General features: G+C 41.3%; 1 protein-coding gene across 30 annotated transcripts in view; it reads left to right on the plus strand.

The window, feature by feature from the left end:
• Window positions 1–23,982, plus strand: part of TENM3 (teneurin transmembrane protein 3) — a 2,371,016-nt gene that overhangs the window by 1,942,145 nt on the left and 404,889 nt on the right. Inside the window, exon 1 of one of the 30 annotated variants that reach the window (XM_053252634.1) lies at window positions 18,596–19,409. The exons of 28 other annotated variants lie outside the window; for them this stretch is intronic. The gene's annotated coding sequence lies outside the window, so the exon portion shown is untranslated. Of the gene's footprint in view, window positions 1–18,595; window positions 19,410–21,034; window positions 21,139–23,982 lie in introns of those variants that run through there. One more of the 30 variants, XM_053252635.1, reaches the window with a different exon arrangement.

Genomic DNA, 23,982 nt, shown 5'->3' on the forward strand with positions numbered 1-23,982 from the left:
GGTGAGTGGGGAATGGGCAGTGGGGGCGAAGCCCCTGCACCTGTTGCAGCCTGGTGCAGGAGGGAAATGGGCGGCGGGGCACAGCCCTGGCGCCGGTTGGAGGCCAGGGTGGGAGGGAAACGGGTGGCAGGGCTTCCTTGTTCACCGCCTGGGAGGAGGAATGGCGGTGGCAGGGCCCTTTTTGGCCACCAGCCACCTGTGGAGGCTCTGTGCAGGTGGGGGGGAGGAATGGAAGGGGAGAGGGCAAGAGAGCGTGGGGCTGGAGGGAGGGGGGAGAGAGGAGAGACCAGGACAGGAGGGAGAGGGAGGGGGGAACAGCCAGCCCCAAAGAGCGCACAGATGCTCTGTGCATGGTTGGATAGTTATCATTATCATCTACATTTTATATCCCACTCACAATATATACCCTCACAACAACCCTGTGAAGTAGGTTAGGCTGAGAGAGAAGTGACTGGCCCAGAATCACCCAGCAAGTATCATGGCTGAATGGGGATTTGAACTCAGGTCTCCTCAGTCCTAGTCCAGCACTCTAACCACTATACCACGCTGGCTGAAGATTCTATATGTGGTCTTCTACTAGAAAAGGCTTGAAGAGGCCCAAGACCTAGAGGCACACCTGAGACAGTGAAATGTCAGAGAGAATCAGAGGGCCCAGTGCATTTTACACTCCCATGTGCTTCAGGATGCTAGTGCTTGCTAGTTATTGTCCCAGCAGCCCTTGTTATTCCTCTCACCACATGAGCAGTAATCCAGGGGATTGAGAGATGATTTGATTCTGGCCCCTTGCCCTTGGGTGAAGTGGTCAGTACAGGTAAAGTGTGAACCTCAAGACATGGAAGGGTGTGGTATTGAATCTGCCCTAGATCTGCCTCCCATTAAGACTTACAAAATGCTTGGTGTGAATTACAGGTGGGAGTGGAAGGAGATCTCTACCTGCTAACCCTTGGTACCTCAGATATGTAGCTGAAACAGTCCAAGTTTATCAATACTGTTCAATAAAGAATCAGTAAGCCAATTTAAATGAATTGAGTTGCCAACTTCTCTGTTCCAGCACTGTTTTGTGACATTCAAAGCAGCATGCCAGAGTTATAGGCTCAACTTTCCACTTACTGGCTTCCTATGCTAAGTATGGCTACACATTTTACATAACTTATTCAGCTTTCAAAAGTGACAATCTCATACAATAGCAGCTGGATTCATACTGGTTGCTTCTGCTACTAGTTGTGTTATGAACTTTGCAAGCAGTCTGCATTGCCTTTAATGTGGGGGAAATTGTTTCCTCTTGACCTGTAGGAGGACTGTCTGGTAGCCTATAGAAAGATCAGGGATGCACAGGTATAATCATGATAAATAGTAGTATAACAGCTGCCTAGATACAGGAAAGCCTTCTTTTTTTGTGAGGGGGTCCTATTACAGCATATTTTTTGCTGTTTATTATATTTGTTGTATTTTTCTTTACTACTGTGTACATACCACAAAAAAAGAAACCTTGAGCCTCTGGATATTTTGGGGTGGGTGGGTTTAGGTTTATCAACACACATATTTGCTGAAATAGCAAAAAAAAAAGGTGTGAGTGTGCGGGGGGGGGTATGAAGAGTAAAGGAGTAAACCTTGATCTCCAGAAATGCCCCCCAAGCCCCTAAATTCTCCAATTTGGGGCCATTTTGTTTGGGTGGTTGTTTGGGGGGGTCGGTAGAAAAGACTCACAAAATGGTCTCTCGAAGTGACACCAGAAGACATTTTCAGGTGGCATTGAACCACAAAGAGCTGAAAATAGCCTTAATTTCAGTGCAAGAACAAAGAAAACAGGTCTCTATAATGTGAATAGCCAAAAATTGCCATAGTTTTAAGCGTGAGAACAAAGAAGCCTGCCAGCATTGAGGAAAACAGAAAAAGCAGAAAACAGAAAGGTTTTGTAGGGTGCGGGGGAAGAAGGCAGAAAGCAACAACAACAATGAAGAAAAAAGAGCAGGGCAAAAAACAAGGAGAAAAGCAGAAAGATAGGCCATAAGGTGGAAAGAAGGACGGAAAGCAGGTATTGCATCCCCCCTCCCAAGCAAACAAGCTAGTAAAAGATCAGACTCACCAGTAGCCAGGGAATCCTCCAGAGCAGAGAGCTTTCTCCAGCCCCTTCTCCGCTGCCTGAAACTTCCTCTTTTGGTCTTGCTGGCTGGAACAGATGCTACTCAAGTTGCTTCCACTAATCTGATTCCTAGAGTGCTCCTCCTGCCACTGCCCTCAAGAAGAAGGGAAGCATGTATTAAAAATATACTTCCAGAAGCAAACTGGAAGTGTATTTTAACCCATTATTTTAGTTCTTCCTGGGGGCAGTGCCAGGTGGAGCCTCCTAACAATCAGATTGGCTGGAGCTGCTTGAACAGCAGCTGTTCTAGCCAGTAAGACCAAAACAAGTTACAGGTAGGGGATGAGGGGCTGGAAGTTCTCTGCTTTGAAGGTTTTCCTGGCTGCTGGTAAATCTGAGCCTTTAGCTTGTTTGTCTTTGTTTGGGGAGGGGGCACTGCTCCTCCTGTCCTTACTGACCAGCAACCACTGTTAGGCAGTGAGGAGCTTTCCCAATGCACTGTGTTCCTTACACAGTGCATTGTAGGAAACCTGGTGGCCTGGCTTCCTCCACTCCCAATCCACTGTTTGTCTCACCAATGTGCCGCTCATGTGAGTGTGCAAGTGGTGGAGCCCTGATCAGGCTTTGGTCTGTTTGGCAATATACATTTTCTGCTTTATTAATCCTGTATGTTTATGTGTGCAGTGATCTTTCACCAGACTTCCATCATCGTCCCTCTTTATGTGTTGAATTCTGTAGACAAAAGGACAGAGTGATATAACCCTATGTCGCACATCTTGGTGTTTGAACTGTGTATTCCCTGTGGTGTTTATAAATTGGTATTGTGTGCAAAGTTAGTTGGAATCATGTTCTACATGATGGCTATGGAAAAAGTTGAGGATCACAGTTTTTGATTATTCACTGATTTCAGGTTTTTTTTCCCCTTCAGTTTTTGCTGGCACCCTCTGGATTGCTTGCTAAACATTATGACATTGTCAGGGAATAAATATTATCAGGAATAAACAAACATAGGATTCCAATCAAGTAATATTCTTTCCTTACTACAGCTGCCATCCATGTTTAGGTCTTGTGCTTGCACAATTATGAGTAGCATCATAACAACACTAGCATGTCATAATCTTATATCAGCATAATCATGTCTGGTGTATATCCCCAACAATGGGATATCTTGGTTTATGCCAGTACAAGGGGGCTTAGTTGGTATCCTGTGCTGATCCAGCTGTAGAAATTAGGGTTAGGATGGCACTGTTAATTTATAAAAAAAGAGAAATGAAATAACTGTTCCCTTTTTTAAAAAAAATGCATACTAAAAGTGTTTTAGGAGGATTTAATATCTAAACCTTCAGCAAAAAATGAAAGGAGAGTGAAATCATGTTAGTATAACTTTGAATATTGAAACATTTTCTAAAAAAGATTAAATAATTAGACTATAGTGATAGTTATACATTCATCACTGGGATATTTTTATAACATCGTTGGTACCATAATTGTTATATCTCTGCTGTTGCAGAACATTTCCAAAGAAAACTCAGCGCCCATCCCATCTCATAATACTGAGGGTGATTTTTACCCACTGTGTGATGACCTTTGCCATCCCCGTGTGCTGGAGGTCAAATGGGACTGAGAGGAACCAAATGCATGAAAGATGTCAGTGTTTCTCCAGTATGTTTGTCAGACTGCAGATCTTGCTTCCTGAAACCACAGTGGCACCAGAGTCCATCATGTAACTGATTCCTTCAGCTAACACAGGGATGCACAACTTTGGCCCTCCAGCTGTTGTTGGACCACAACTCCCATCATCCCTGACTTTTGGCCACTGTGGCTGGACATGATGAGATTTAATACAATTCTACTTTTTCTCAGTACATGGAGAGGAGGGGAGGGAGAGAGAGAGTAGTCATCTTTACATTAGTCTTGAGAAACAATAACTAAGAAGCGTTTGCTGTAAGTGCCATGTTCAGAGTTCTGACTCTGAATTCAGAAAGTTATGTACTAATAAAAATATATGTTATGTTGAATTTGTTTGCTATTAGAGAGATTTAGAAGCTCAGGTGGAGGCGGTGGCCAGGGGTACCTTTGCACAGCTTTGGCTAGTGCGCCAGCTGCGTACCTTTCTCGAGAATGCAGATCTGGCCACAGTTACCCATGCCTTAGTCACATCAAGGTTGGATTACTGTAACACGCTGTACATGGGGCTGCCCTTGAAGAATATCCGGAAACTGCAGCTAGTGCAAAATGCGGCAGCTAGGGTTTTATCTGGAGCTGCCCGGTGGGAACACACCACACCCATTTTGAAAGAGCTGCACTGGCTACCAGTTTGTTTCCGGGTCCAGTTCAAGGTGCTGGTTTAGACCTTTAAAGCCCTTAACGGTTTGGGCCCGGGATACCTGAGGGACCGCCTGTTCCCAAGGGTTGCTGCCTGCTCAACGAGGTCATCTGAGGGGACTCTGCTCCGGGTGCCAACAATGAGGGAGGCTCGGTTGTCGTGCACGCAGGGCAGGGCCTTCTCTGTTGCTGCCCCCAGACTCTGGAATGCTCTCCCGGTGGCTATTCGCTCCTCGGTCTCCATCGCAGCTTTTAGAAAAAGTGTAAAATCTTGGCTTTTTGCCCAGGCATTTATTTGATTCTCTGCTGCTGCTCTTTATAGTCTGTATTGCCTTTATGCTTTTGTTTTAAATTTTTAATCGGATTTGTTTAATTTTTTTCCCACTTAATATTTTAATTGTGTCTTTTTTTACCATCTTGTGTTTAAATTTTTGCTTTGAGATTGCTTTAATGAAAGGCGGTATATAAATTTAACAATAAATAAATAAATAAATAAATAAATAAATAAATAAAAATTTAGAGGGGGCAGTCTTTTGAGTAAAATATTCCCCCTTCTTCCCTTAGGGCATAGGAAGCTGCCATATACTGAATCAGACCATTGGTCTATCTAGCTCAGCATTGTCTTTGTTGTAGTAAAACTCATTCTCATTACAGTATTTGAGTAAATGGATCTGGCTTTGTTTATATTCCTGAAGTTAGATTCATAGTAGCAACATGATCTCAATGGGAGATATTATCATTCCCATTGCTATAAAGTAAATAAGTATAGACACCGGGTGTAAAGAAGTGCACATGACACAATACAACCGAATTATTTTATCAATTCTGCTATCAAGAGGTCTCAAACTTCTTAGTTATAGCATACCACTGCAACAAGGTGCAAGGAGAGTGGGCAATTAATAGAATTCTATTTCAGTAGACTGTCCTGTATGATTGCAGTGGCTATTAACTGAAGCAAGCTTAAATATACTGTATTGCACTTCCAATCCCTTCATTTCCTTGTGACATTGCTTTCTGCTGGTGGTCTTGGCTGCTAGTGTCAAATGAGTAAAGTCTCCTACTAGAAGTTAAAAGTATAAAGCTGGCCTGAAGGAGCAAGTCTCTATGTGCATTAATATGCAATAAAACACTCCAAAGGTATGTTGTAAATGCACTGGTAGGTGCATTATAGCACTCAGCCTTGTTCCTAACAGCCTGCCTAAAAACACATTTATCACTAGGCTGAAAACATACCCGTTGAATGTTAGTTTAATGTAGATGGTTCTGGTTGTGCAAGAAGTAGTAGCTGTGAAATATGGAATACATTTCCTAGAGTTACAAAACTCTTTCCCCTGGAAGTGGAAATAAATTACACATTTCACAGCAATTCATGTTACATTTCTCTCTCCCTCTCTTTTATAAATAAAACCAGGAGTATTATTTTAGTTTGTTTTAAAAAACAACTGTTTTACTATATTCAAATTATAATTTAATGAGTGAGGAGGACAAAAGAAAGAAAGAAAATAGGCAAGTAAATGAACCAGATTGGTCTCTGAAGAACTAGGTAAATTGACATATCAAGTTCTTAGTAGTTTTAAGAAAAATGATGTCCATGTGCCATTATATCAAGAGGACTTGTAATCTGATGGTATCCAAAAGTTAAAAACTACAAAGGATTTGTAAGAGTGCAAGCACTGAAGGTTTAGGGACCAGGATTGAAGTGTGATTTATTTTTTGAGGCAGAAGGGTGAAAAATAAAGAGATAGGCATGGTGTGCCCACGAATGAATACAGTTTTAGAAAGTGGGTAGGAAGTGCCTGAAATAGCATTGGGATAGTAGAAAGGTTAAAGGCAGAGGAGCTGAGAAAGGTGGTAAGGTAGCATATTGGTAGACAGGCAAGTAGTAGACATGGCCATGAGAAGAAAAGTACCCCGAAAATGTCAGATTGGTGTGAAATATTGAATCTAGGTATTTGCCATTTTTCCCCATAACGAAGGTTGGTAGGCTTCCTAATCATGCCCAAGTGATGTTGAAACAGATGTTAAATGGGAGGGTAACTGAAGTGACAGTGAGCTGGGGCAAAAGGTAGGTGCTCACAGTTCAAATAACTGAAACTTGTGACTAAAATAATTTCACAACTTTTAGTAATCTTCTGTGTTCCAGGCAGACAAAAGATAGGTCTGAAGGACAGCAGCAGCTGAACTCACAGATCCAGGACATAGTTTCCATATGTTCAGTGGAAATAACACTTATGGATAGAAAAATGTCAAACATTTTCCATGGGAATAATAAGGAATCATTGTGTTTTCTTCTGTCTGCAAAATATTCTTACAAAATAGCTTTTAAAAGTATTTTACTGCCCTGATTCTGTTCCAGCAGTTCTGGTAGGAGATGTCCAAGATACTTCAGAGAACAGAATGTATTTTTTGCTTCCCTGAGAACTTGCTCAGAAGAACTTTACTGAAGGTCTTGACTTTACTGATAGGGCTACTCTGTTGGTGGTCTTTACCAATTTTTGTTGGTTTATTGTAATGTTGTTTCTTTAGGAAAATCAGTTCTCAGTGCCAGACCGCTATACAAAACCATATATTACTTCAGGATGTCTGCAAATACCTTGCTGTGGGTGGGATTTCTTACAGTTTTGTGCAGACACGTTGAGCAGCTCTTCTCTTTATATGTTTCTTTCTTTCCTGTTTGCAAATAAATCCCTTGTTGCTACATAAGCATTAATTTCCAATTAAAGAATATGCTTCTTAAGCAGAAGGTGCAAGTGCATAGAAGTGTATAGAAGCACCAAACCTCCTGGTCAGTTGGATGCTGTTGTATTATGGAGATTAGACAGCCAGTCTCTAGTATGGAAGCCATGCTGGCTTTCGTTGTGTAAGCAACTGGTTCCCTGCCAGATGAAAGCTAACATATAGCAGCTGCCAGCAAAAAAGTATGTGAAAAAATGGTAAGTTTATGAAACAGCAAGTGGGCTGATGGAACTCTAAACAGAGGAATTCTATAAGGTTTCCCTCTCTGTATAAAGTTGGAATGTATGTTTAGATGACAAACTCTAAAACCTACTTACTTTGAAGCCGCTCAGCAGCAGCCAATGAGATTTCTCCAGAATTAAGCCATAAGTGCCTTCTCCCGATAAGGAACAGACTAGAATTATGTGTTTAGAAAGCTGCTTGGCTTTTTCTTCTGGGAAGGATTTAAAATGCCCCTTTTTCTCCAAGATAATGCTAGTTGTGGAGGTGGTTTTTAAAAAATAAATTAATTAATAAATGAAGCCACCCTAATTTAAGGGTTCCCCCCCCCATAAATGTATTGCAAACCACAGCAATAACTGCAAACCAAGTGCCTTAGTCTTAAAGCATTAGTAATTATCACATTTGTCTTTTAATGTTTTAGGTTAACAGTTTCCTTTTTAAAGACCAGCAAACCTCATCCAAGTTTAATCATTCTAGTTGAAAGTGTTTGTTATAAGAGCCTAATACATAGACTCATGCAAATAATCTGTTCTTAAACATTTAACCAGCTGTACTGTTTCATGTTCAAATATGATAACAAAAGTATGTGTGTTTCATTTCGACAAGAACTGTCACCAATATAAAACATCTGATTCCTGTGTTCCCTTTTTTCTTGAAGCCTACTGAATGACTGATGATATCTTCACTTGAGCTCAAAGCCTATGGGCGATTAACAAATTAAAACTGTTTTTAGGCCATAAAAAGCATGACTGTGTTCAGGTTTGCCTTAAAACATTTCATTCATTCATTCTATTTCTATACTGCCCTTCCAAAAATGGCTCAGGGTGATTTGCACAGAGAAATAATGAATAAATAAGATGGATCCCTGTCCCCAAAGGGCTCACAATCTAAAAAGAAACATAAGATAAGACACCAGCAACAGTCACTGGAGGTACTGTGCTGGAGGTGGATAGGGCCAGTTACTCTCCCCCTGCTAAATAAAGAGAACCACCACATTAAAAGTTAACTTTGCCAAGTTAGCAGGGGAAATTTAAATTTTTAATTTAGGGTCTGAACTAAGCTAGCTTACTTGTATCATAGTATTTTTCCCTGTGAGCTTTTGTATGTTAATGAGCCCTGAATGATGCTAGAAAAATCTGGATTGTCCCTGGTCACCTTATCACTACTTTCCCAGACTTCCATATTACACATGCCACAAAATTCTGTATGTATTACAATGACCAGAGACAGAGGAAGGCAAGAATCTTGCTCTTTAATGCAGCTTGTGCTTTAAAGCTTAAAGCAGATGCAGCTGAAGGTTCCATATAGTAGACAGCAGACCACAGAAACACTTACCTAAAGGGTTTAGGCTCCACCACAACTATAATGGGCCTCCAAAATAACTTGTGCCACTTACTTCTCTCTTGGGAGGCTATGATGAAACATTCCTTCTCCTTTTTCAGGTATTCATAACATAAAAACAGTTGCTAACATGTAAAATTGTAATAATCAGACCAAACATAAAAAACCCCATAACATCAGACCAAAAGCCTATGTAGTACAGCAGCCTGTTTCCTACAGAGGTCAACCAGACGTTGCTGGTTGTGGAAGCCCACAAGCAAGAGGCGAAAGCAATAGTTCTCTCTAACATTGTTCCTGCACAACTGTGGAAATAGAATGTAACTATCATAAGTAACTGTTGATAAGCTTGTCCTCCATTCATTTGCCAAACATCCCTTTAAAGTCATCAAGCTACACCTTGTGGCAGCAAATTCTATAAATTAATATTGGATGAAAAAGTGCATGAAAAAGTGCATGAAAACGTGCTTCCTTTTGTCTGTCTTAAATGTCCTGCAGATCAGTTTAATTGGATGACCTCAGGACAGGTTCTAGTGTTATACAAAATGGAGAAAACTCTCGCTCTTACTCTCTCTGTTTTATTTACTTATTTTTAAATTTATATGCCACCTTTCATAAAAATAATATTCAAGGTACTCTTGAATTGAATAAAAGCATTAAAGAGCACTAAAAAACCATAAAAATGAAACATCACAATACAACACGTCAACCAAAGACAGCAGCAGCAAAAATATCCAGCACAGTCCACTAGAGAGAGTTTTTCTTGGCCTCTGAAAGGCAGTGAGGGAGGACAAAGAACAAGCATTCCCTGGAATAACAATCCCAAGTTTGGGGGCAGTAACTGAGAAGGCCCCATCCTGTGTATACAACAATCAAGCCTCTCTAAGCATCAACATTCAGAGCAGGGCTTCCTCAGACAAACTTATCAGGTGGGCACAAACATTTGGGAGTAGATGGTCCTTCAGCTATCTAGGACCAAATCATTAAGGGCTTTAAATATTATAACCGGCAATTTTGTCTCAATCATGTCACCTATTGGTCACCTTTTTTTCTAAATTAAAAAGGCCTAGGTGTTGTAGCATTTCCTTGTAGAGAAAGTACTCCTGGCCTGCATTTTTTCAAACTCTACAATATCTTTTTTGAGATGTGGCAATCAGAACTGTGCACAGTAGCCTGTGTATGGCCCAAGAAGTCAGAATTCTGCAATGAAAGACACAATCTGACAGTTTCACTGTTGGAAGGAGCACCTCCAACTATCATGTCATATCATGTTGTGGAACTGTGAGATGTTTGTCAGGCCCTGCCCTTTCCTCCTCCACCCCTCCTTTATTTGTGACTGGGTGGGAGCAGGGGACAGAATATGCTGAGGTAATTGGGCTGGTTCTCCTTGCCTTGCTGGCTGGCAGTTCTGTTGCCCATCAGTGTTGTGTAGCAAGAACTTAATCTGATCCAGCTGTATGTAGTCACATGTGATGGAGATGTATTTGGGTACATATCCAAATCCCTATCCCACTAAAACAATACTGATGGATCCCACTTGAAACAACACAGTACTGATGGACAATATCTATAGACTGGTGTAACTAGTTAATTATGCACAATCTATCAAGGAGAAAGAGCATCAGCCCAACTGATTTTGTAATGCATATGCATTTCTTGCCCTCCCCAACTTATACTTCCTTGCAGTGTTTTTGTCTTTCACAAAGGGATACCTAAAAAATTCCAAAAAAGGGAGCAAAAAGATTAAAAAAAGATTCACATCTCAGCATTATATTCCATGTTTTTGTTAGCTCAGTATTAAAATAGAAATAGGAGAGTGTTGATTAAAGTTGCTGGTTAGGAGGGTGATCATCTGTTTGGAGGAAGCATCATCAATACAGATAATAATTGGGAAGGTTTGTGGTATAAATTGGATAGTCTTATGGACTATAGTAATAGAAATGAAATGAGATTTAATAGTACGAATTAGTAGAATATTAAAACAAAGACTTGGAGGCCCTTGGGAGCTAATAATGAGCATTTTTGTTATCTGCTGGGAACTAGAAGCTGGAAACAACAGAGAAGAGGAGACCTAGGGTCTTGGTTAATCGCAAGATGATTATAAGCCACTAATGTAATACCATTGCAAAGAAAACAACAAATGCAATTCTACAATGAAATTGTTAGGAATGACAATTTCAGTAGAGGTAGGGAAATATCAATACCACTGTTTAAGGTGCTCCTGTCTTTTTCAAGGCAATGACAAGCAACTGAGGTGTGGCCAAAATGCCCAACAGTCTTTCTGGATGCCTTTAGCAGTTGAATCATGAACATGCCTGGCTAATTAAGGAAGGCCCTGATGACTTTGTGCACATGATAGGCATTGAATTCTTTGTGGTAAACCAGCTGTGGGTCTTAAATACATCTGCTACTAAGCCTGTCTCAGCTCAGGGCCAAACAAGTGGCATTGGCATGGAGATTCTTCACTGTATTGGGCCAATCCACTCACTAATCAGCTTACAAACCACCATCTGGAAGCAATTTCTGGCAGTCTTCATGTCAGGTTCATAACATTTGAATTGGATCTGAGTGGCTGCAGCCATTCTTTTCAAGGTCCTTTCACAGCTTGGTCATATGATTTTCCAGTGTGTTTTCTGACACCCTCTCATGGCCAAGGTTATGTGATATTTCCTATCTGTCCAATTTTCCTTTGTCTTCCACTTTAAAAAAAAAGGGAGATGTCCACCATCGGGAGATAATCTAAGGTAGTTTTGAGGAGAATGTTTATGGGCTGCTTAGATGGTTCCTCTCTATCCAAGTAGAAGAGTCTTGAATTTCAACCTGATACCTTCTTGGATCAGTCAGTAATAAATAGTATGGTTGTCAATATTGTTACAGGAGAACAGTCAGAGGCAGAGGTACAAGTTGTTTGCTGCAGAACTGAAAGGTCATGACTTAGAGCAAATAATCTTTTTTTGCTCTGATTGTTTTGTTTGATGAAAGCAGCAACATAATACAGGCACACTTATACTTTGTAAATGGTGGTCTTGGTGGCCACTTTCCCAGTGATTGAAGCAAGGCTTTCCACCCACATTTTGTTCCTGGAGTGTTAGTTATTCTTGGCTCCAATTCTTGTCTTGGTCCAGTTCCTACAAAAATGTTGCTCTTGTAGGCCATGGCCTGGTATTTCCCCTTTGATTTCTTAACAATATAGACTTTTAAATTACTGCCTGAAGTACCTGAAAAGTACCAGGTCATTGCCTAAAAGAGGGGCCTCTTCTAGGCAATGATCTATAAGACGTCATTCTCTCCTAGGTCATTGCCTAGAAGGTCCTAGAACCTTCTAGGCAATGACCTAGCATTCTATACTAGCTTATCAACCAAGAATCCTTCCTTGTGTTTGCCCATAGAGACCTCTTTCCCTGGAGATTCATTAAAGTATGTGAATATCTTTTGATGGTTTGTGTCTTTTTTATTTGTACTAACTTTAGATTACAAAGATTAAGCTAGTAATGGGGTAGGCTTTTATTTTAATCTGTACATTTAACTTGTTACCTGTCCTGAGTTGGAAATTAATAAATAAGCAGATGTGTGACCTGATTGTGTTCATGAAATCCTGTGACTCCCTGAAACTGAGAGAATGTGTGTGCCATTTTCACCAAAAGAGGGCCAGTGTGATGGCAGGGCTATCTTTCACCTGATGACCTTAGCTTTCTGGAACATCTTTGCACTGCATAATACAGTGTGACTAGTGATGTAGTTGCAAATTGAGAAGTGCAGGCTCTTTGCGTGACAGCCCCCATAGCCACACCTACCCTGAAAGTCATGCCCCATGACCATACCCATCCCAATGGCCACAGACCCCACGTAGATGGATACAATATTTTAGGGGGTTCTGTTACAAGAAGACAAGGATCGTGTAGACTCAAGGGAATGTACTGGAATGAATAACAACAACAACTACTACTACTACTAGCTGGGCTGATGCAGAGCATCTGTGTGCTAGTTCTTCCTGCCTCTAACCCCCACCAGCCAATCTAGCCCCCTGCCCCGCCTTCTCCTCCCCATTAAGCCGCCCCCTGCCATCAGGGATGGCAGCAAAAGCTCCTTCCATGAGCCCTCCTGCCACCGAAATTACAGGTTGAGCCATTTTCAGCCTATTTCAGGGCTCTCTGTGTGCTAGTAGTTTGCTCCCCTTGCATCCCACCACAGCCTCCTCACCCCAGAGACCTCCCCACCCTCATCTGAGCCCACTCCTGCTTCCCCTCCTGTTCGCTTTCTTTCTCTCTCTCCCCACTTCCCCTCTTCCTTCTTTCTTTCTTTCTTTTTCTCTGTTTATTTCAGAGTGTTGCCATGGCACAGAATTTTTACCACTGGAGAAGTTCATTGATTGGGCCTCCAATACCATTGTCAATTTATTAAGCATTGTGTGGGTGGGGCTTGCCACATATGATCTAAGCCTTTTAAATAATAATAATAATAATAATAAATTAATTAATTAATAAACTTTGTTAGTCCCATAACAAATTGTTCTCTGGGTAGCTCACAACAGAGGATTAAAACACAATAAAAATCACATAACATATTACATCATAACAGGCAAAAAAGGTAAGAAGAAAATACAATACAAAGCTGCTTAAAAACACATTTTAAAATTAGTTAAAAATCAGATCAAATATGAAAATCAAAATTTAAAAGGCCTCGGTGAAGAGAATAGCCCAATTCACCATTATTCTCCACAATCTGTGTACAGTATACACAGGTACAGATCTGTACACAAGTATAGTCATTTATACATTATGCTGAATACAGGTATAGCGGAACACTTCCTTTCTGTACCATGCATTTGAGGGACCTGTATCCAAGTTCACTTTTAACATGAATACAGTCATTTACATAAACCATGTATGGACATCTGAATGCAGGTACAACACAATGCGAACAATTCTATCTCATCTTTTCCAGCTGGAGGAGAAGGCATGCTGCTGAGATTTGGATCAGACAGAAGCAATGTGACCGAACCCATGGCCCATGCCTCTGCCTGTTCCATAGTCCAGTGCAATTCTCTTTTCCTCCCCCAAGTTCTGTGCACTGGATACAATGGCATGAGGACAAGAGGAGTTAGTGACAACCACCAATTAAGACTTGGCTAGTAAGGCCCACCAGAATTTGGGACCCCTGCTCATGTTGTTTCTTTCTCCTAATTTTCCCAGACTGTCCATGACCACCAGACCATTAGCTCCTCAATGCCACATACATTTAATGAGTTTATCTAATGTCTTTCCTCACCTGCGAGAAGATGCACATTTTTCTTAAACGGACAGTAGGGATTGACATCTGTGATGCAAAATGCATCATATTGGCTTGTCTGACATCAAGCATTCTAATTAGTTAACTGGATTTGGGGATCCTGATGTTTTATTTTAGAAAGGAAAATGAAAGTTGTGTATCTTGCATGAAATGATTTTGTAACCCCGATGAATTTATCATGATGCTGAAAGATAATCCTCCAAAGCAGCCCTTTCATTAACAACTGCTAGGTTGCAGTGCCTTTCTGGAAGGGAGATTGGTCTCTGACTACAGCTGTGCCTCATTAAACAGACAATCCACTGCAAATAAAAGATCATAATCATACAAATCAGTTTGTATCATTCATATTCACTCATATGCGATCACACTCCCCCCCCCAATGTGTCACGGCCCCAATTAAAAATCATTATACCTACCTCACGTACCTGCATGATCTGAGAGCCAGTTTTTAAGACTGAATTGAAATTGGCCATATGACCATGTATGTAAATACCATAAACACATACACAAAAGTTAATGTGAATGTGTAGGTATATGTGATGAGCTGGCAGCCATTTCTGTGACTGCAGCTTATCCAGGGTGCACACAGAATTTATCATAAATATTAATCTAGAGGTGGTTCTTTAAAAAAACAACCATATGTGAAATTCCTTTCTCGTCTCTGTAGCTCCTGGCAGGGTGCACCCCTCCTTTCCTGCCTGTGTTCTCCAAACTTTCTCAGGGGAAGAGCTGGTCTTGTGGTAGCAAGCATGACTTGTCCCCTTTGCTAAATGGGTTCAACCCTGGTATGCATTTGAATGGAAATGAGCACTGTAAGATATTCCCGTTTGGATATGGGGATACTCTGTGAAGAGCACTGGTATGCTCATATGCAGAAGGTTCCAAGTTCCCTCCCTGGCATCTCCAAGATAGGTCAAAGAAAGACTCCTTAGAAAAGCCGCTGCCAGTCTGTGTAAGACAATACTGAGATAGATGGAGCAATGGTCTGAATTCGTATAAGGGAGCTTCCTATGTTTAAATGTTCCAATGGCCCATTTCTTCTGCTGCACCTGTTGGCCTTTTCACCTGCCATGCTTCTAAGTTACTTATCTGGACACTTCTGCCTACCTGTAACGTCCCTCTATGACATTACAGCAACTCAGCCAATCATGGTGAGAGCCCTCATCACTACAGACAACACAAAACCCCTTTATACAGATGTTGCAAAAAGTGGGGAAAGTATTAAGTGTTTATACAAAATGGAGATGGTTCATCAAAATCATGATACAGTCTTAAAAATAAATTGTATAAATGTTTTGGGTATGTATATGTTCCAGATTTTTATCTGTTATGTTAGTACCTTATTCCACAACTAAGAGAATAAGATTTGTTGTTCTTTAAAAAGACCATTCATTTATTTGCATTATTTAAGGAGTTCAAAGGCTCACACATGATAACTGAGATGGTCCTCATTATCTTCTTTATATATATTTCTCTTAGGCATACCCGTTGCTAATCCCATGCATGATAGCTCTTGCAAGAGTTCGAGCAGCTGCTGGATAGCAACAGGGATGGGTGGGAGGGATGAAAATGGTGGCGGTAGCTGGCCAGCTAGTGGGGAAACAAAATGGCGGCGAATGGTGGCTGGCTGGCCAGCGGGCAAAGAGGAAGGGTAGGCAGGCGGCCAGGATGAAAACTGCAGCAGTGGTGGCAGTGGGAAGCAGTGACCAGAAGGCTGGGGAAGAACCGGGGGGAGGCGGGATGGCGGGGGGGAGGGGCGGCGGCGGCGAACTAGAGGTGCAGATGCTCTGTGCCTGGTCATCTAGTTTGTAATTGTTTGTAATAGTTTGGAGAGCCAGCATGGTGTAGTGGTTAGAGTGCTGGACTAGGACTGGGGAGACCCGAGTTCAAATCCCCATTCAGCCATAAAACTAGCTGGGTGACTCTGGCCCAGTCACTTCTCTCTCAGCCTAAACTACTTCACAGGGTTGTTGTGAAAGAGAAACTCAAGTATGTAGTACACCACTCTGGGCTCCTTGGAGGAAGAGCGGGATATAAATGTAAAAATAATAATAACAAAATAATTAAAATTTCATGTTTTTTCTTGAGAGAAAGGGATGTTGCCCTGTGCTTGATAGCCAAATTAAAATAATTGGGTCATTTAAATTTTGACCATTAAATTTCATAGCATGGATTGACTAATACATTTCCTTAACACTCCTGTATTATTTGGAAACAATGATGAGTATAGTGGTTATTGCCTTGCATATGATGACTGGTTTTGATTATTTACTTATTAGGAACATAGGGAGCTGATCTATACTGAGTCAGAACATTGGTCCATCTAGCTCAGCATTGTCCACATTGACCAGGAGCAGCTCTCCAGGGTTTCAGACAGGAATGTGAACCTAGGACCTTCTGGATGCAAAACAGATGCCCTTGTATTCTTCCTACAATCCCATCCTAAGGCAAATGATCATTTACTGAGCAACAACTTATTGGTGCTTTTAGTTTAATAGTAGCCGACCCTGCACAGAGCATCTGTGAGCTCTTTGGGACCGGCAGTTACCTTCTGGCCCAGTCTCTGGCCGGCCCATTCTGCCGGGCCGATGCTGCCACTGTGGCCGGGCCCGCCGCTGCCTCACCTCCGTGGCCGGGCCCGCCGCTGCCTCGCCTCCATGGCCGGACCCACCGCCGCTTTGCCTCTGTGGCCGGGCCCACCGCTGCTGCCTCGTCGCCGTGGCCGGGCCTGCCACCGACCAGTCCTCCTGGGTGCACTTCAGCCTATCAGGCGCCTCCACCACCCAGGCAATCAGCTGGGCATCGGGACACACATTCCAAGGTGTCTCGAAGAATTAAATATATAGATTGATGTGTCTGTGACTATTTTCACATTTCTAAGTGTACCGGAATATTTTTAACAGTAAGGAGATGTATACTTGTCATTTATGAATTAATAAATATATAAAATGAAATAACAGCCAATCAGCTCAACATCAAAAGGGACTTAGACCTTATTGTTTTGATTATACCTTTAATGGTATCATTGTTTCAATGTTTATTATTGTTTCGATGATACCTTTAATACTGCTAAAGGCATTTTATTTAATTGATAAAGACAATTTAATATTGGTATTATTGTTTTGATTATACCTTTAATACTGATAAAGGAATTTTATTTAGTTAGTTGAGGTAGGATTTTGTAATGTGTGGAAATTATTCTAGTAATGTTGAACATTTATTTAATGGCAAACCAAGTACTAGGTTGCTCAGGATACAGAACCAAAACGCTCTCTGCCCAGTGGGCTTAACCTGTGTAATATAGAATGGAAAAAGAGATGCCACTCTCTTTTTAAAAGACAGTGGTGGGTGGTGGGGGTGGTCACATGAGGCAAAATGGTGTCGAACCTCTGTGAGAGTGGACTTTCAAGAAGTCATTACAGCTGGTGAAAAAAAGACTAATGTAGTAGAGACATTATGAACTGGCAGGAGGAAAGGCATGGAGAAGGTTACGGGGGAGATGAGACATTATTGTTGCATGAATAAGAGGGAAAAGTAGATAAAGATTATAAATGTATAATGTTCAATTATACATTTATCATTGTTAGAGTGCTGCAATCCCTTAATCCATTTATGAAGGCATGTCCAGATGGCAGCTGCCTGCAGCAATGAGCAAGAAACAGCCTGGGGAAAGGCAAGGCCCTTCTTCTCTGTGCTCCTTCGCTTTTAGGATTCAGCCATACAGGCTGCAGAGCCTTCATGAGGCTCTTATCAGGTGAGTGGACTGGTGGGAGCCCAGTACAGGTTGATGCACTCTGCACACATGGGGTGCGGTCCGTACCCATTAGAGTCAGTGGCAACGCTTTGATGAAGCTGGGCTTCATCAACGGACAGCAGAAAACAGCAGTACTGTGACTGTACATTCAATATCCTCTTTTTAAAAATTATTTTTAAAAATCTGAATCTTTAAAAAAAATCATCTGGGAATCATATGTGAATAGTGGAACTGAGGATTCTTTTGATAAAACCATGGCTGTGAGCCAGAGGGCCACAAGTTGGTGGAGAGGGGGGGCGCTGGTGGGGGGGCTACCTTTCATATGTAGTTGCACAGGCTATGATGAAATGTGAAATGTATGACATGCTGTATGGAATGGAATCCTGCATGCCGTAAAGACATTATGTGGCTGTAGCTTGAGTTTGTGGACTTAAAATTTTTCTGCAAGTAGCTTGCATAAGGAAAATAACTACTGTGCATGCAGAAGATGTTCTGTGGATCGAGGCCAATGTGCTCGCATCGAGCATTCCCGTTTGTAAGAACTGCCTTCCCAATAGAAAGAGATTGGTGCCATGAATGCGACGATGCATGGTGTGCGTCTGTCTGACAAAAAGGCCCATCCTTTCGCTCCGCGCAGCCCCTCAGCCTCCCCCCACTGCAAAACTTAGGAGGACTTCATAGCAGTTGGCCCTGTGCAAATGCTGCTGGACCAGGTGGATGCTCGGCACTTGCTTGTGTGTTCATCGCGTCTCGTCACGGCTGGCTCTGGCTCGCCGGGAAGAAGGCTGCGCGCAGCCCAGAGGCGCCTTTGGAAAGCAAGGAACTGTGCGTGCCATGTGCCATAGTAGCCCCCGTTTCAGGGAGTTCTCCCAGGCACGCAAGGGGGAGAGGAGAGCAGCCTTCGCCCCTTGCAGCAGCCTGTCAGGAGAAAGCAGCGCCTTCTTTCCTGCCAGTCGAGAAATGAAGCGCTCGGAGTGAGCCGAGCTCTTCACCGTCAGGCGTGGACAAGGCGAACTCCCGCTCAGGAGCCCACGCGCCCAACCGGAGGCCGGCGTGGCTGCAGAACTCCTTTCAAGACCTCGCAGGCGGACCGTGTCGGTGGGAAAGCTGCGCTCTTGATGCGGCGGGCGGCCCGTCAGCGTCACTCCCCGAGCCGCCCGGGGTGGGCTGCCTGTGTGCGCGCGTAGCTTGGCAAAAGCCGCTCGGGCGACGGACGTGCAGAGCAGGGGCGACCGGGCGGCAGGCGTGAGACGGAGGCCCTCGGGAGTGCGCTCGGCATCGCCCGAGGAGGCGCGGGGACGGGCAGGGTCCGGCGAGTCGTGGTCCGGCAAGGGTTAAGCGATGCCTAGCCCGCCCCCCTCCCTTGCCTGGGTGTAAACAGAGGAGCCTCAGCCTATCATGTCTGATTGCTGTTCTGTGCCTGAAGAGAAAGCCCGGCTCGGTAACATGATACATTCGAGACGGATTCAACTTGGAAGCGCTGCGCTCTGCTCGTCACAGCCAGACAGCGGCATCGCCACGGAAAGGTGGGTGACCGGACCCTTTTGACCTTCCTGCCGAGCCAGGATAAAGTGGTGCGCTTCCTCACCTCAAGTGGAGCCCCTTGAAACATTTCGAGCAGACCCGCTAGCGCTGCTGCTGCTGCTGCTGCTGCTGCTATAGGTAAATGTCGTGGATTTGCTCCCCCCGCCCCCCGTTTCGGTGTGTTCGCTCCGGTGCGGTGTTGGAATGGGAGGAGGCTCTGCTTCTCCTGGAATCGGTGCAGAGGCAAGATTAGCGTTGGAAACGAGGTGGCTTTTTTTTAACCCCTGAGAGGCTGAATAGAAAAGACGCAGGCTTAACTTCGCAGATCGCTCGAGCTGCCAGATGCGGTGACTCGCGGGGCTATTGTCCCTCCAACAGTTTAAAATGCGGTGCATTCCTGAGCGAGGATGTGATTCTATTGCAAGATGTTGTGATTGGATTTCACAATAATTCCTTTTAAGCCTCAGGAGTACCACGTTTTGGCATCCTCTCTTTTTGATGTAGCTAAGATTTTGCACAGCGTTCCTCCAGGCTTTTGGACTTGATTAGTGCAAATCTGCCGTGGCATTCTTAAAGGGCAGTGCATAAAATATTTCTAATTATGGATGGAATCACCCGCTTGTGAGAATAACATGCCTCATGTATGGCAATGGTTAGCAGACGGCTTTTTTTTGAAAAACAAAGTCCATAAAGACAGATCTAACTTTATAACTGCAAACGTAGTGTAGCTTAAAACAGTAAGAAAGCAGACTGGATTGATTTAGAAATAATTGTTAAATGTTGCCTGTAAACTCAGGATTACTCTTTGACATTTATTACGGTATCTGGAAAAAATAAGGCATATCACTGTTGCTGTAAACAGCCACAAATCCAAGTGCTTTTCATTTATAATTCTAGCTCCTTTTCTCTCATATGACTAATACATGATATATACAGAATATATTACTGTGTCACAAAGTCATTCTATATGCTTAAAGCTTAATATAATCAAATTCATTGCCTAAAGATGGTGTAGTTGAAGATTTGATCCCTTTCCACTGAAGTGGAAATACTTTCAGTAATTGAAAGCAGATTCATGTCTGGAGTTGTACAAGCCAAGGTTTTGGTTTTTAAAATAAACCTTTTGTTCTCCAACTTTAAATGCTTGAGCGAAGCATCCAGAGACCACCGTTTGCTTATTGTTTAATGGAGTCTTTAAGAACTGTTGGAAATACTTTAAAGGAAGAGTAGAACAGAATTCTGTTTATTTGGACAATCATTTTGCTTGCTTCAATGTATGGTCCATACTGGTATAGCATTTATATCTTTAAAACTCTGTCTTTGTTGTACATAATATAGTAATATTTTGAGCAAGTTTTAAGTCATGTTATTAATCAGTTCCCTCTACCTCTCCTGAACACATTTGATACCTCAAGCTGATTTCAAAATGAGGGTGGGGAAAACCTTTGAAACTTTGATGGGATACTAGTCTACCTCACCAAATAAAACCTGGACAGCTGTTTTTTGTTAACTTTGTTTCTGTTTTCTGGGCATCAGTCTCAAAAAAACCCTTTTGCTCAGTTCAGGATGGAATACTTGGGGTTAGAGATACACTTTGTGGACCTTCAGGCAAGGACTGCTCTGTTACTGACCTGTTTAGGAATTTTGAAGGTGGAGAACAATGGAGCTAAAGAGTGGGGAGTAATCTTGCCACTGAGGTATTTTTAAGCCGCCTCCCCAAAAAAAACCCAACCTAAGATTAGTGAGTAAAGTTGCCAAGAACTAGAAAACTTAGTGGTGTATTTAGAGTAGGATGCCATGTATAGATTGCCTGATGGAATGAAATCAGTGTTACCTTTTGATCTTTTTACAGACTACTACTAGGAAGGTGAGTTAGTAAATTTGCATATTAGTCCTAATGTTAATGTAATTGCTTCTTAAAACCATTGGGTGGCCTGCCCTCTTCAATTTTTACACATTTTAAAAATCACTGTGCATTTTTAATACATCCAGATGTAATTTTCTGAAAAGATACATTGAGAAAGGTGATCTGCTTTGTCAGCCTTCCTAAAAACGTAGGTAATAAAAATGTGGGAAACAAACCCAATAATGAAGATTTTTATCTAAATTTTTGATATGTATATACATCAAAAGTAAAGTGTGGAATGATGATTGAGCTAATTGTTGTATAGTACAGTTTCCTTTTCAGATACGTATAGAAAACACAAGTTGAAATTACTTTTAAAGAATTTAGTTCACTCTACAAATGTCTATAAACAATTATCCATGGGGGATGGGGAGTGGAATCTAGACATGTTTATTTTTGTTTTTCTGATTATTGTCTTGGAAGTTTTTGTTTCCTTCTTTTTTGGACATATAAGCTCAAAGTAATTTCAGTTTAATGTGAAATGAATTTATCTTATGAAGCAACAGTAGCTGTCTAAATACAGTTAACACTTTATGACAGATTACATGCATTATACCAGGTATTCAGTTTTTTAGAAGATCTATAAGAGAACGGTTCCTAAGTACCTATCACTACTACAAGTAACGTAAAACGACCCAAATTAAAGAGTCCATTCAGAGCTGTATTTTTGCTTTTGGTGAACTGCATTTCAAATGATGTAGCAAGACTTATGCATTTTGTTTATAACTTTTTTAAAAAACTAAACAATATAAAATAACAAATTTAGTTAAGCTGGCCAGTCTTTCTAGAAATGAATTCTGATGCAGAATATAGAGAACGTGATACCTGATTTCATTTGTTCTGAATGAGAACTTTGGAACTTTGTTTCCCCTCCCACTGCAAAACTGTCTTAATAAGCACAATCTATATAAAGTTGTAGTGACATCTCTATAGGCCCAGTGAAATGAATGAGGACAGTGCAAGAGCCCAGTGCTTTTAAAATTAACTCCATACCCTAGGACAATTAATATTTTCTACAAGAAGAAATCTGCACCAAGCATAAATATCCTAAATTTCAACCTCTGCTGTAAACGTAAACATTTCTTGTTGTGAAATATTGGTTATCTTCATTTGTCAAGAAATTTGATCCTCAAACCCATTTAGGTGAAAGCCCTAAAAGCCCTTTTCTAAGACTGGGAAACTGAATTGAACTAATTCAATAGTTGGATTATAAATATTTACGGTATTCAAAACAAAATTAATTAACCTTTTAAATATTCATTACTTATTAACATATAAGTACATGAAGTAACAGTAAATCTTTTATCCTTTGGGAAACATCTCATGCATTAAACTGTCCAGAGGTTTAATAGGTTGCAAAGATAGTTGTAAATGATTGGAAAGCAGTCCACTCCCACCCCCTTTTGCTAATGCATTCTATTCAGAATTGTAAGTGCAGTACTGCAGAATAGGCATATATGTTCACAGTAGGCAATATTAACTCCTGTGTTTCTCTTAAGGGATTTGCAAAAGCAGCTCTTCATTTTGAGCAGTGTAGCTTGGAAGATTGCATATGCTTTCACCAGCAAAAATGTGTCCAGTAAAGGATGTTGTCTCATTTTTTTTGCAATTGATATTTTCTGGGGTCATCATGCCAATATGGAAGTTTTTCAGTACAACCCTGACAGCTAAAAAGAGAAACAATCTCTTGAACACCTTGCTTGGGTCATGTGAGGTGGGTGGAGCTTTAATTCTGAATCCTAATTCCACAGCTAGGATGGTATTATTTATTTATTATTTATTACCTGAAATGTGCATCCCTAGGCGGTGTACATAAGTTAAAATACAATATAAAAACAGATAAAAGGATTAAAGCAATTGTGATATAAAATCAATTAACATTAATTAAAAGCCTGAGAAAACAGGTGTGTCTTAAGGGTCTTTTTAAAAGCAGCCAAAAATGGAAAAACTCTGATTTTAACAGGGAGTGCATTCCAAAACCCAAGTAGCCACCAATGTGCTGGTATTAGCCGTAACCAGCCTCCCCAGATGATCTTAATAGGCAGGAGGGTTCAGACAAAGGAGGCAGTTCTCTTAGTAGTATTATAAGTACGGTTCACTTACAAGGTTCAAACGGGTCAAATTATTTTTGCATATCTTAAATGGATACAATCTCACTGATTTTGATGGTATTCATTTCAAAATAAAATATATCAGATAAGGGAGTTAGTAGCTGATTCACAGTTTCAGTGGGATGTCATGCTGGAGGGTCAAGAGTCTGAGCATCTAAGAAAATTTGATTAGAGATAGAATGATAAAATATGTGAATCACTATTTTTATCAGTGTTCTGCAGCTTCATTTTCTAATCTTATACATGTATATGGCAATATCTTACTCCCAATTTAAATTTTATATGTTAAATTTATTATATTTGTGGAGGAATAACATAATTCGTATAAACTACATTTAACATTCTTAATTCCTGTCTGATAAATATCTCTTACAATATTCGCTTCCATTTAGAGCTTTTAACATATCTGTCATTTTTTTTTTTTTAATTCCTTTGCACATCAAACAACTCTCTGAGTTTCATAAATAGCTCTCCAAAGATTAGGGAGCTACTATTTGAGAAGGGAAGACAGCTTGGCTAGATACTGAGAAATCCATATGATTATTGACTAACTCTCAGATATTAATTCAGTAAGCATGTTTGCTATGTTGAAAAAAGAGAAAATAGCATTTATTTATATGCAAGGAATTGGGATTGGGAATTCCTTGTAGTTTTATATTTTCTGTACCGGTAGTTTTAATATTTCTTTTATTGT

This window comes from Hemicordylus capensis, chromosome 5 (genome assembly GCF_027244095.1).
Source record: "Hemicordylus capensis ecotype Gifberg chromosome 5, rHemCap1.1.pri, whole genome shotgun sequence".
NCBI lineage: Eukaryota > Metazoa > Chordata > Lepidosauria > Squamata > Cordylidae > Hemicordylus > Hemicordylus capensis.